Raw genomic sequence first — 13,489 nt, 5'->3', positions numbered from 1 at the left:
CAGGAGAAAATGTCTTATGAATACAAAGATATTTGAATACTTGTCTATTTGATGTTGAGAAATTATCACAAGTCTTTCCTCCACTCTCTGCTCTCTTTCATTTGGTTTATTTCTGAAAATCAGGTCCCAAGGCATATCTCATCTCAAATTCTTAACTTTCCTTCTTCCCCATGCCTCAAATTATAAGTGTGCACAGTACCGCCAACTTTCCTCAATACTGCCTATTTGAATTACTTTAAATATTGATGTTCATAATAAGACCTAAGGATGGTATGACCCACCCACGCTGCAGACCTCCAGCCTGTACACACAGTATACCACCCAACCTTTACATACATTCTACCATACATACTCTCCTTGTAGGAAACAAGGTTACCTGGACAAACTAACTCATGGAGAAACAAAATGGCAGGGGGCAGAGTGTGGAGCTTGTGGAGGAGCTTCAAAAGAGGTGAAAAAGTTCCCCCCTTATTTTTCCACTGCTTTCTCTCATTCTTAAAAATATTTTGATTCATTTTTTTAAAGAGTTAAAGATTCCAACTTTATCTAGCATGGGGAAATGCCTATGGTTAGAGACGTATTTCTATCATTATAGAAAATATTTTTCTTTGTGCAATTATATGAATTATACCATAAAATTTTCCTAGTTAAAAGTTCAATAATATGTTTCAATATATTTATAACTTAGAAACATTAAATTATGACCTCTCAATGTGTGTTACATGGGCCAACTGTCTCTGAAAATAAAATTATTTATTTTGATTCAGTAGTCATTATCCTATGGTGTAAATGCTGTAAGAGAAAGTTTCTATTCTGGGTCAAATAAAGGCACAGGATCGAGGTCTCTTTGTGTATTTATGGAGTCATAAAGTAATAGGAATAATTGAGATAGTTGTAATTACAATCATGAAAGCTCTCTGGAAAACATCTGTATATTTTCATAGATGCACTTTAACATAGAAGCTGACATATTATTTTCACAAGTAGTAATATACATTTTAAAGATATCGATATTCTCCCTAATAATTCATAAATTTGCTTCATTCCTTTCAGAAAGAATCAGAGAATATACATCACAGACATTTCAGTTTGATTATAAACTTTCCTAGGGGAAAAACAAATGTGAGAAATACCATGATTTGCAGTAAGATGATGAAGAACAAGACTGGAGTGTCAGCAATTTCTTTCTCAAAAATTACTGGAACATTCATGAAGTTTGCTATCATCCAAGATTCAGCTGCTCATGAACCTTGAAACATTTTTTTTTATTCTTTGGTTTAAATTTTGTGTTCCAAAACACAACAAAACTGGTTCAAGTTGCAGTTTTAAATTAGAGTGTGTATTAGTCATGTGTTTGCAGGAAGCAAATTACCCACAGCTTAGCAGCTGGAAACAACACATATTTCAGAGTTTGATAGGTCAGTAGCTGGAGTACCACTTCACTGAGAGTCAATATTGCACCTAGACAACCTTCCAGAGGTCAGCTGGGGTCACTGCCATTTCCAGGCTGATCTGGGGAAAGACTATTTTCACAATTGTTCATTGAGCTGTTAAGAAGCTGGGTTTGGCATAATATATGTAACAATTAAACCTATTAAGGGATGTTTCTGTTTTCTGGTAAAAGGTGCCATGATGTAAAAGCCTGTAGCTTCTACTATAATAGAGGAAAACTGAGATCAAGTCAGAATTATGTCTTTTGATAAGGTTAGCAGAAAACCTGGGTGGCAGAAATCCTTATTGTGAAATAACTGACTGGAAAATACAACAAAGAAAAATCAGTGAACTAGAAGTCAGGTCAAGAATAATCTAAATTAGAGGAGATATAAATCTGGAAAGAAACACAGACTCAATGACTTCTAGATCATAATGTAGTTATAAAGTGAAAAACAGATGGAACAGAAATATCAAGAAAGTAAACTAATATGATTTATTTATTTATGGTAGTGTTGGGATTAAAACTCAGGGTTACCTACTTATTAGGCAGGTACTGTACAATGTGAGCTGTACCCTCAGTCTGCTTTGCCTCATTTTTTTTCAGAAAGGCTCTCTTATTTTTGTCAGTGGCCTGCATTAGGTTTTAATCTCCCTACCTTTGCCTCTCACCATGTAGCTAGATTTATTTATTCAGATGAGGTCTTGCTGACTATCTGCTGAGTTGACCTGGAACATAATCTGTATATGCCTCATGATTACATGGGATTACAAGAATGAACTATCATGCCTGTCTCAAATACCAGGATTTATACTATTCTAATCACATTGAGTAACACCAATAAATCTTAAACAGAAAAATATAATCAAAATTTTTGAGTGAAGGAGAGATAGAAGACAAGTAGAATAAAAGGGAGATAGAAGACAAGTAGAATAAAAGATAGAGGAAAAGAAGATAGGAAGACAGATGGGTGGTTCAATTGGTTGTGCGCCTGCTAATGAGCATAAAGCCTCAGATACCAAGTTTGAACCACGGTCTCTCTCTTCCTTCTCTCTTTCTCTGTCTATTCCTCTCTCTCCTTCTGTCTCTCACTTACACACACACACACACACACACACACACACACACACACACACACACACACACACACACACACACACACACACCAGAAAGAAAGAAGAGAAAGGAAGAGGAGAGGAAAGTAGAAGAAAAGGTATAGCAGGAGGAAAAGAAGAAGATGTAGAAAGAGAAGGTGACTGAGGGAAAATAATAAAATATACATACATATTACATAAAAATAATATTTAAACCAGCTTTCTTTATACCAAAGTATGTATAATGCCAAAAACAATTGATACTCATTGATCTGCATAAAAAGAAAGAAAAAAAGAAAGCAAAGAAGTCAAGCTACAAAAACATACCCAGAGCAATCCATACTTTAAAAGGCAATTACAAATGTAGAAGAATTTTCAGACAAGGAAAAATTGTAATTCTAGTATTAAAAATATTTTATAAGACAGATAAGACAGTGTTCAATAAACAGACTGGAAGAGAGTACAATATATAGAGAAAGAGCAATTGCAAAATATATATTTTTGTTCATAATTTCTGAGGAAGAGAAATGACTCCCAGTCAAGCAGTTGCATGAAGTTAGTTTATTAGTTGGGACTAGCAGTACATCCAAGATGAAACAATAGAAGAGATGGCAGTCCAGGCGCTGGTGGCCATGCCTGTAATCCTAGCTACTCAGGAGGCTGAAATCTGAGGATCACAGCTCAAAGCCAGCCCAGGCAGGAAAGACTGTGTGATTCTTGCCTCCAATAAACCATCAGAAAAATGGAAGTGGTGCTGTGGCTCAAGTGCTAGAGTGCTAGCCTTGAGTTAAAGACCTGAGGGACAGTGCCCAGACTCAGAGTTCAAGCCCCATGACTGACCAAAAATAAATAAGTAAATAAGGGTTGGCAATACTGGATTACCAACCCCATATATAAGACTGAAGACAGACAACTATCCCTCATCTGATATAAATTGACTTAATCATTCAAAGATGTTAATGGAATTCTTAGTAAATTTTAAACCACTAGAGAAAATCATAAGGGAAGCATATCAATATCTAGACATAGGCAAGAATATTCTGAATAGAACTAGGATGAACTCAGGAGCAAGAGTTGGTTGGTAGAAATGAATCAAACCAAAATTCTAGCAAAGGAAACAATTGAAAACACAGCCTGCAGGATGAGAGAAAATCTTTGCAAGCTATTCAGTTGGTAGGTAATAATATACACAAAGAACACATAAAGCTGAACAACAAAGGAATAAATCAACTCATCAACAATTGAACAAATGAACTGAGCAGTCACTTTTCAAACAAAGTTCAAATGGCCAATAAATACAGGAATGAACATGCAACATCCTTAGACAACAAGGAAATGTAAATCCAAATTATATTGTGATTCCATCTTATCCCTGTCAAAATGGTATGACCCAGTAAAGACATAAGACATTAATTTTTATAATGAAAATGCAGTGAATACATAAGAAGAAATAAAAACTAAGTAGGAAATATATATATAATATATATTCATGTGCAATAGCAATAAACCATTGGAAAACTAAAACCCACAATAATGCAATGTAAGTTATGAACATATTTAACAAATACATACACAAAAAATCTACATTTAATGTAGAACGTATTGTAGAGAGAAATAAAATAACACTATTTCAAGAGATATTATTGTCATGGAAAAATCACCATCGTTGGCTAGGAATATGGCTTAATGGTAGAGTGCTTGTATAGCATGCATGAAGCTCTGGATTTGATTCCTTAGTGCCATGTAAACAGAAAAAAACAGAAGTGATGCTGTGGCTCAAGTGATAGAGGACTAGCCTTAAGCAAAAGAAGCTCAGGGACAGCAGCCAGGACCTAAGTTGGTCTTAGGATGGGCAAAAAAAAAAAAAGAAAAGAAAAGAAAAAAATCACTGTTTGAAAAATCTATTTTCCCAGATTATTCTATAGAATCATCAAAACAATAAACATTTAACTAATACATAATATAATCACACATTACCATATGTAGGAATATCATAAGGCAATTCTAAGATATGGAAATATATTCCATATTTTGTGCATTCTACATAATTTGCAATGATCATAATATTTCAGGGAACAAAAAATTAACAAATCTATCCCTTCCAATTCATGCTGGCTATTGTTCAAAATAATTAAATAACTTAAGCATACAGAGGTTTATAACATAAAAATTTAACATAAAGCTGTCATTCTTTTGACAATGTTGGAATGTGAACTCCAGGCATTGTGATTGCTGGGCAGCATCCTCCACCTTGATCCAGACCTCAGTTCTTGCTTTACCATTTCTCTGAATACTTGTTAGGTTTTTCTAGGGCCAGCCTAAACTGTGGTCTTCTTATTTATATTTATTTCTCTAAGTTATTTTCTGAAGCAAATACTCTATGTTAGGCTACATTTAAAGATGGAAGAGAGAGCTGTGATGTAGTTCAGTGACAAAGCGCTTGCCCAGCAAGTGCAATGTTCTGGGTTTGATCCCCAGGACAAAAAAGTAAAAGACAAAAAAAAAAAAAAATACAGGTTAAATAAATGACAAGAGAAACTAGAGGAAATGTATCAATGTGATGATATTTTTTCTATGAATTCAGAGATTTATGCAGTTGAAAGCTATTGTTTTGCAAAGTCAAATATACAATTTTAATCTAATCATGCTCAAAGTGTTTTCCTTATCCTCAATCAGAATCCAATGCCCAAATTGAAGGACTAGAGAGCATCTTCTTTTAAATTCAAAGGCACAATTTAATGACATTTAAAAAATTATGTCATATAATAATTTTTTAATTTTTTACCTACACCCAAGTTCCTCACATATCCAAATAAACCTTATTATTTATTCAGTTTGTTTTGCAATGTTAAATACTAAAGTGTCTAACCAAAAAAGAAAAGCAAAACATAAGAACATACAGAACTTCCTTTTCTATTCCTTGTCACACAGGAGTAAATTGTTGCAATTTTCAGATAATTGTCCAAAGGTTAAGTCTATCGAGTGCTAGGAAATCATTCTTAGGATTTAAATACAGTTTGAAAATACCATAAGTCTGCAAGAATATTGTCAAGCTAAGAACAACCACTTTATTTTCTTCATGCTCCTTCCTTGCTTCATATTCCTTGATTTTGAGTGGTTATCTTATACATTTTTGCTCTCTGTGCTACAAAATATATAGTTTGTTTCCCAAATGACTTTGTCATGCTAACTATGAGAAAGCTGCAGGATTTTAAACCAATATTGCTAAAGACCATCATTCATAGTCCCTATGTATGAGACTTTTAAAAATTAGAACGAGAAAAGGGAGCTATTAACTATTAAAGTGATCCATCTCTGCTGCAAATAAAAAAGAAAGTCATTCTTTCTGCATGAAAGTTTTATGTTTGTTTTGATATAGGCAAGCATATTTTTGTATAGAGGAAAGCAGGAAAATACACACACATCAAGTTCTGTCTCAAAGTGATTATAAGGCCTCCTATTCTACAATGCTACAATTTTGTTTTGTTCATCTTAAATCACTCTATTTTTAAAGGAGAATTACTAAATTTTAATGCTCCATTAAAACAGAAACAATCTGTTATATATATTTGCAAGTTAAATATCATAATTTTGTCAAACCGCTTTCTATAATCATTTCTGTTGACATGAGTCTTTCCAAAAATCAGTTAATGGGCATTTAGGATGATCTGTGTTAAGAAATTAGCTCACAAACTCAGCTCCACCCAAAGCTAGGAAGAGATCAAGCAAAACTTAGGAGTGCCACAAATAAACTTTCTGTGGCATCAAGTCATTGTAAATTCATGATCAGTGGTAAGTCCCCCAAGAGTCTTGAAAAACACAATATCAATAGAAGACAAGAACTGAAATATGATTAAAGCTGTGCATTGTGTGTTACAAATGAGAAACTACCCTATGTAGGTAGCTGAGATCTCAGGGTCATAGTTTGAAGTCAGCTCCAGAAGGAAAGTCCATGGGACTCTAAACTCTGATTAACCACCAAATTGCAGGAAATGGAACTGTGGCTCAAATAGTAGAGCATGAGTGAAAAAGCTGAGTCAGAGCCAGGTGGTGGTAGCTCACGCCTGTAATCCTTGCTACTCAGGAGACTGAGATCTGAGGATCATGGTTCAAAGTCAGCCCTAGCAGGAAAGTCCATGAGACTTACCTCCAATTAACCAACAGAAAACCGGAAGTGGCTTTGTGGCTCAAGCCATAGAGCTATCACCTGGAGTTGAAGACTACAGGGACAGAGCCCAGGCCCAGGGAACAAAAGCTAAGTTATTGTCAGGCACAGAGTTAAAGCTCCATGCTCACACTAATAAAATAAAATAAAAATAAATGGTGACTACAAATCTGAATGTGGCTTTATTTTTAATGAGAACTTTATAAATTTTCCTATATCCTTACTTATACAGTGGTTGCCTTGAAACATATATATATGTATATATACATGTATGTGTATATATATACACAATATTTCAGTTTCTATAATATTGAAAAATATTAGAGAAGCATATTATTAACATATATACCTATAATGTGCAAATTAGCATTGTTTTATTGACGTTACAGCAAAGAATCAGTATATTTTATTCATAATCAGTATATATTATTGCATATTCCAGAAATTTGATAATTTCTATCATTAAAACTCAACCCAATGGTTAGAACACCACAATACAATGGATAATTTTCAGAATTCATGGTGTCTTAGATGTTTTAATACAATTCCTTAGAATATCTTATTTTGCGTTAAGACAAACCTATCACTAGTAGGCATGCTGACCCATGCCTGTAATCTCAGCTACATAAGAGAATTCAAATTTTCAGGTTAGTGCACACAAAGTTAGGAGGCCTAACAAACAGAAAATCAAAAGGTTACATAGTATAGAAGAAGTTATAAATCACAAGACAGAAGACCCTGATTTCAACCTGCAATCCTAGAATAAATAAATAAATAAATAAATAAATGAAAATTAAAGACAACTGTTGTGCCATAGGCCAGAACTCTGTACTTAGCCACTACTTTCTTAGAACAGCAAAGTTTCATCCTTGTATGATACAGTATAGTCTTCTCAAAAAAAAAAAATCATTAGTCCATTCCTTTACTTCTCAATTCACCTTAATTTCTGGGTATGTTTTAGTCTCTGTTTTGTTCTGAGATATGAAATAAAGGAATAAAAAACCTGATGAATCTTGGCAATTGTTACTTTAAAAAATAGAATGTTTTATCAGGTAAAATTTATAGCTCATTTCTAGAAGAGTAATTGAACATTGAAAAAATCTTAGTAGCTTCAACAATGCTAAGTCATTTATCTACATTATTTTCCTTTTTTTCATAACTTTGCTGTATAATAAATTACATTCAACTTTCATGTGATAAAATTGTGAGGTGCAATGACTGCTGTCAACCACCCTGTAATTAGAGAGACTGATCTAGAGCAGGTCATTTTAGTTTTCTGTGATGTTGCTTCTAAGCAGGGACACTTCCTCTGAATTGCTCCTTCTTCAATTCAAATGATATTACTACTCTATCATTTCTTTACTAAACCCTATGTTTGGTGTCATCTGATATGGTATTTAATCAGATACTGCTTTGGGTGGGTAGCTATCCAAGTGTATGTATAACATATGCACATTTTATTGTAAGCTATTTAAGGGCAAAAGTCTCATCTTTCACTATTATTGTATTTTATAAGGCAACTGACACAATGCAAATGTAACCAGTAAATTTCTGCTGAATTGAATTTTGAAAAGTAATTTTGAGTTCTTTGGGGAAAAGTATTTATGCACATCTGGGCAACTTTATAAATGTTTAACATCTATTTTCAATCTGAATGTTAGGTATCTCTTGTACTTTTTGATAATTGCAGTACAAAAGAAGACCACCTAATCAATTTATTCTTCTTTCTCGAATTTTTAGATAAAATAGAAAACCTAATTTGTGGAGGAGCCTTAATTTATTAATTTTATTTTATTTTGATTAGCACATATAAATAATACCAGGAAGATCATTGCAATAATTCTACAGATGCAAATAGTTTACTTTGAATGATTCTAATCCTTTCAATATTAAACTTTTGTTCTTTATTCCATTTACTCAATTTATGCAAGTATAATTCAGGACACAACTCTTATACGTAATAACAAAAAATCAATGAGAGCATAATTTAAACAGTGTTCTTTATGGTAAGCTCCTTTAAATAAAATAAAATACAAGGTGTTGACTGAAAAGTTAATCTACTGATTCTGTCATACATTATCCAGGAAACTTTAGTAATTGTAACAAATACAATGCAAATTAACGAAACTTCCTAGTTTAATAGTTTCATGATGGTAAATCACTCTTCAAAGTTGATCTCTGCTTTAATTTTTTTTAATTTGCTATTTTCATAATGATGGATTAAAATATGGAATATGTGAAATATATAACAATTACTCTGCTTAATCATAACTTCATTAACAAAAGCTTATCTAACATTAATAAATATTTAAAATCAACTAAATATTCATAAAATGATAGAAATTTGCATAAGCTAAACATATTGGTTTAACAAATTAATTAGACATAGTACTAGATTAAACTGGGTTCCATATTTAATGGTAAGAGTAATAATAATCTTTGATGAATGGGTATAGACTTCCTAATAGTCTTTTGGAAAATCACAGAACCTGGTTCTCAATCCTCTCTTGCTTTGCTGACATGATCACAGTGGATGTTTCAGGCTTTAATTCACACTTACCTTTCTAACATGAGCTGTGAATAATGGAAAAGACAAGAAAATAAAATGATTTGTCTAATTTATTAGCTAAATTTAATAAATTGGGAGGCAATCTTTAATTGCCCAAGGGATGCTCTAGCTTTACTTGCTATCCTTTGGTTTTAACTGGTATTATAATTAAAATTTAGAAATGTCATCTTTCATTTAAATCACCAGATGTAGGTATCCTTTCAAGATCAAGATCACCAGACTTCTGCCTCAGCAGCCAGTAGTAATTAGGCATATTTGACTCATTATTATACTGTCTATTTTCTCTTTGAGTATACACTGACAGGTTCAATTGAGAGGATAATCATTTTCCCCTTGATCCTAGGTATTTGTGAATCAACCCAATTTTGTGTGAAATGTGATTGACAGATTTGATTCGAGGAAATGTAAATACTGACATTTTCTGCCAAGATCCAAATAGTTTTCTTTTTTAAATTTTATTTTATTGTAAGAATACCCTACAGAGGAGTTACAATTACATGGGCAAGATAATGAGTACATTTCTTATCAAGCATTGTTGCCTCCTCTTTGTTTCCCCTTCCCATCCCTTCCCATCCTCCCCTCACCTGATCCTCCCCCCCCTAAAATTGTAAAGTTCGTTTTTCGACATAACAACTTGTACATCTCATTGTTGCAATGGGTCCTCCTGTATCCCTAGTTAAACGATTTGTTTTGCCCTTTCCCTCCACAAATTATACCAACATCAAATACAGTGAAAGCAGGGGTTATACCGTGGGAGAGGGACATACAAAGCAACATAGAATCATCTTATAAATACGTTAGAAACAATTGCATGAAAGAAAAAAAAAACATTTGAATACTTATCATGGGGTTCACTCCCCTAACATCAACTTCTCTAACCTTTTCTGCTTGACTCAGACATATACTAGTTATTGCAAATAAGAGCAAACCATGGGACCTATGTTTCTTTGGGCCTATTTCCAGTAATGATGTAGAGAGCTCCTTAAGTCTCTGACCCTGTATTTAATATTAACTGTAAATCTAAACTAACTGATCGTAACTAAACCAAGAGTTTTGTTACCATATCCTAATCTAGTGTATTTCACTTGCATAGTAGAATTCATGTCAAGTAGTGCAATACATAATATTTCATACAGAAATGGCTAATTAAAATTGTCTGTGAAACACACAGGTAAACAAAATAGTTTGCACATATATACTCTATACAATAAGAACTGAATACATTAGTAAATATATAGTAACATCACTGTTTATATACTGTACCTGTTCTGATATATAAGCAACTTCACTGTTTTAAGCAATACTAAAGATGTTTATTTAATAATAATTATTATTATGTAAATAGTATATATAAATTCCAATTCTATAGAAGTGGCCCTAACACTATACCTATCCTCCACCTCAATTTTAACAATGAGATCATAATATCTTTTCCGATTCTAACTCTTAGCTCTAACTCAGATAATTCTTGATATGGTTGTTAAAATCTAGCCTAAAACTGTAAATTAAGCACTAACCACTTCCATAGTAATATTTAACTGTTCACAATATTTGCCACCCAGAAATATGAAACATTGCTTAATTAAGCTATCACACAAAAGGATGCACATGCATCACAAAGTGTTCATATTCCTGTATGTCATCACTAGAAAGTAGCAATTATGCCTAGTATTTAAACATACTGTTTCTTACATATACGACTGAACAAAGTACACCTACGCAGGAATGTCAAGCAGTGTGTTACCTACAGAAATAACTGCGCACAATAAGGCGCTTGAGCACATTAAATACTTAATTTAAATCCCCACAAGCATTACATGAATTCTTCAGTCTCTCTGCTTCCCCATTAGCATTGGTGGATATAGAAAGGTACAAGACATTAGTACATACACTTGTCATTTGTACATTTTTATGAGGGAAATGTCTAATTTTGTTTTCTTTCCTAACATTTCATTGATTCTAATTATAATTATTAGTTTTATGTCTACCAGTTCTGGGACTTGAACTCAGGGCCTGGGTATTGCCCCTGGGCTTTTTTACTCAAGGCTATAGTGCTTTACCACTTGATCCATAGCTCCACTTGCAGCTTTTCCTACGTACTTAAATGAAGAGTCTCACAAACTTCCCTTCCAGGGCTAGCTTCAAACTATGATCCTCATATTTCAGCCTCCTGAGTAGTTAGGATTATAGGTATGAGCAACCTACAGCTGGCTAGAATTCTTTCTGCTGCTGAGTTTTGAAAGTTTGTTAAATATTGTGGATACAAGTATTGTGCCAAATACATAGTCTGAAAGTATTTTTACCCTAGTTTTTTTGTATGTTTTTATTGTAAAAATACTGTACAGAGGGGTTACAGTTAAATGAGCAAGGTAATGAGTACATTTCCTATCAAGCATAGTTGCCACCTCCTTTGGTTTTTATGTCTTCATTCTCTCACATGGTATTTCACAGAGTAAAACCTATCTAACCCTTGTACCATTGATCTACATCTACCTTCTCACTGATATTATCGTCTTAGGATTGTTGAAAATATCTAGGAAGCCTCAAATTGGGTAGATTGACTCATTAATGTCATTCTTTCTTGTCAAGATTATTTTAACTAATCTTGTTAGGGCTTGTTTTTACTTTATTTTTTGTCAGTCGTGGGGCTTGAACTCTGGGCCTGGGTGTTGTCCCTGCACTCTTCAGCTCAAGACGAGTGCTCCACCGCGTGAGCCACAGCACCACTCCAGAGTTCTAGTGGTTTATTGGAGATAAGAATCTCACATATTTTCCTGCCCGGGCTGGCTTTGAACTGTGAGCCACAGATATTAGCCTCCTGAGTAGCTAGAATTATAGGCGTGAGCCACCAGTGCCCAGCAAGGGGCTTGTTTTTTCATACACTTTTGAAGATAAGCATATGTATGAATAGGAAAATGTGGTGTTTTATAGTAATTTCTGCAGCACTATAGATCAACTGTGGAACACATTTGAGATCCACAGTAGTGAGTCTTCTAATCTATTAGCATATTATGTCTCTGCTTTTATTTATATCAATCTTGCTTTCTTCCATTATCATTTTAAATACTTACATATAAAATCAGTCTCTATCCACACCTTGCTGGTATCTGAAAGTTATTATGTGCTTATGAAAGTATTTTGTTTTGGAGCAATTATAAATAGTACTTACTATTAAATTTTCATTTTGTTGCAATTTTAGAAATTTTGGTGCTTTTATGTGTCAATTCTATACTCTGCTTCATTACTGGACTTATTTACCAGAACTGTGACTTTTCTCATATAGTCCCTAGACATTTTCTACGCAGTCAAGTTATCTGTGAATAGGGCCTGTTTGTTTTAACTTTCAAATATGAACTTCTTTTCTTTTTCTTTTTTAGTTATTTCAATGGCTTCAATTGAGAATACTGTGTTAAATAAAAATGGATGAATATAGACATTCTGAACTTGTTCCTGCTCATAGTAGGAAAACATTTAGTGTTAGGTAAGATGCCATCTGATGTGTTTTGATTGGTCTTGCTTAGTTTTGATCCTCTCTATAGAACTGGGGAAATTCTCATCTAATCTTAGATTTCTAATATTTACTCTTTATGAAAGTATGATTCTTTTCAAGTAGCGTTCCGATACCAATTGATATGACCATACAATTTTATTTTTTTTGGGGGGGGATCCAGTCGTGGGGCCTGAACTCTGGGCCTGGGCACTGTCCCTCAGCCTTCAGCTCAAGGCTAGCGCTCTACCAGTTGAGCCACAGGGCCACTTCCGGCTTTTTTCTTTTTGCTTATGTGGTGCTGAGGAATCAAACTCAGGGCCTCAGGCATGCAAGGCAAGCGCTCTACCACTGAGTCACCTTCCTAGCCCCTACAATTTTAATTCTTTTTTTTTGCCAGCACTGGGGTACTCCTTATAAACTGTTATTATTAAAGTATTTCTTGGCTTGTATTTTGATTGGTGTAAAAGTTTTCCAGGAGCAGGTGAATGGAGGTGAAGCAGTGATGCAGTAGCGGCTCCCCAAATCAGTTCTCTTCAGGAAATACACTTGACTGTCTGGGGCACCTACACCATGATTCATATCAGCTTCCCATGAGAAAACCACCTATGATACTTGTGTAATTCTACTCATGTTCTCAAATCAACCAGTGATTAATTACTTTTTTTGTACTTCTGTCAGCTTTACCTAGTGATTAAGTGCAAGGCAGAAAGCTTAGACCAATAAGTAAGAAGATATTCCC

This window comes from Dipodomys merriami, unplaced genomic scaffold (genome assembly GCF_024711535.1).
Source record: "Dipodomys merriami isolate MVZ:Mamm:240054 unplaced genomic scaffold, mDipMer1.0.p SCAF_37, whole genome shotgun sequence".
Classification (NCBI taxonomy): Eukaryota; Metazoa; Chordata; class Mammalia; order Rodentia; family Heteromyidae; genus Dipodomys; species Dipodomys merriami.
This window is presented reverse-complemented; position numbering follows the sequence as displayed.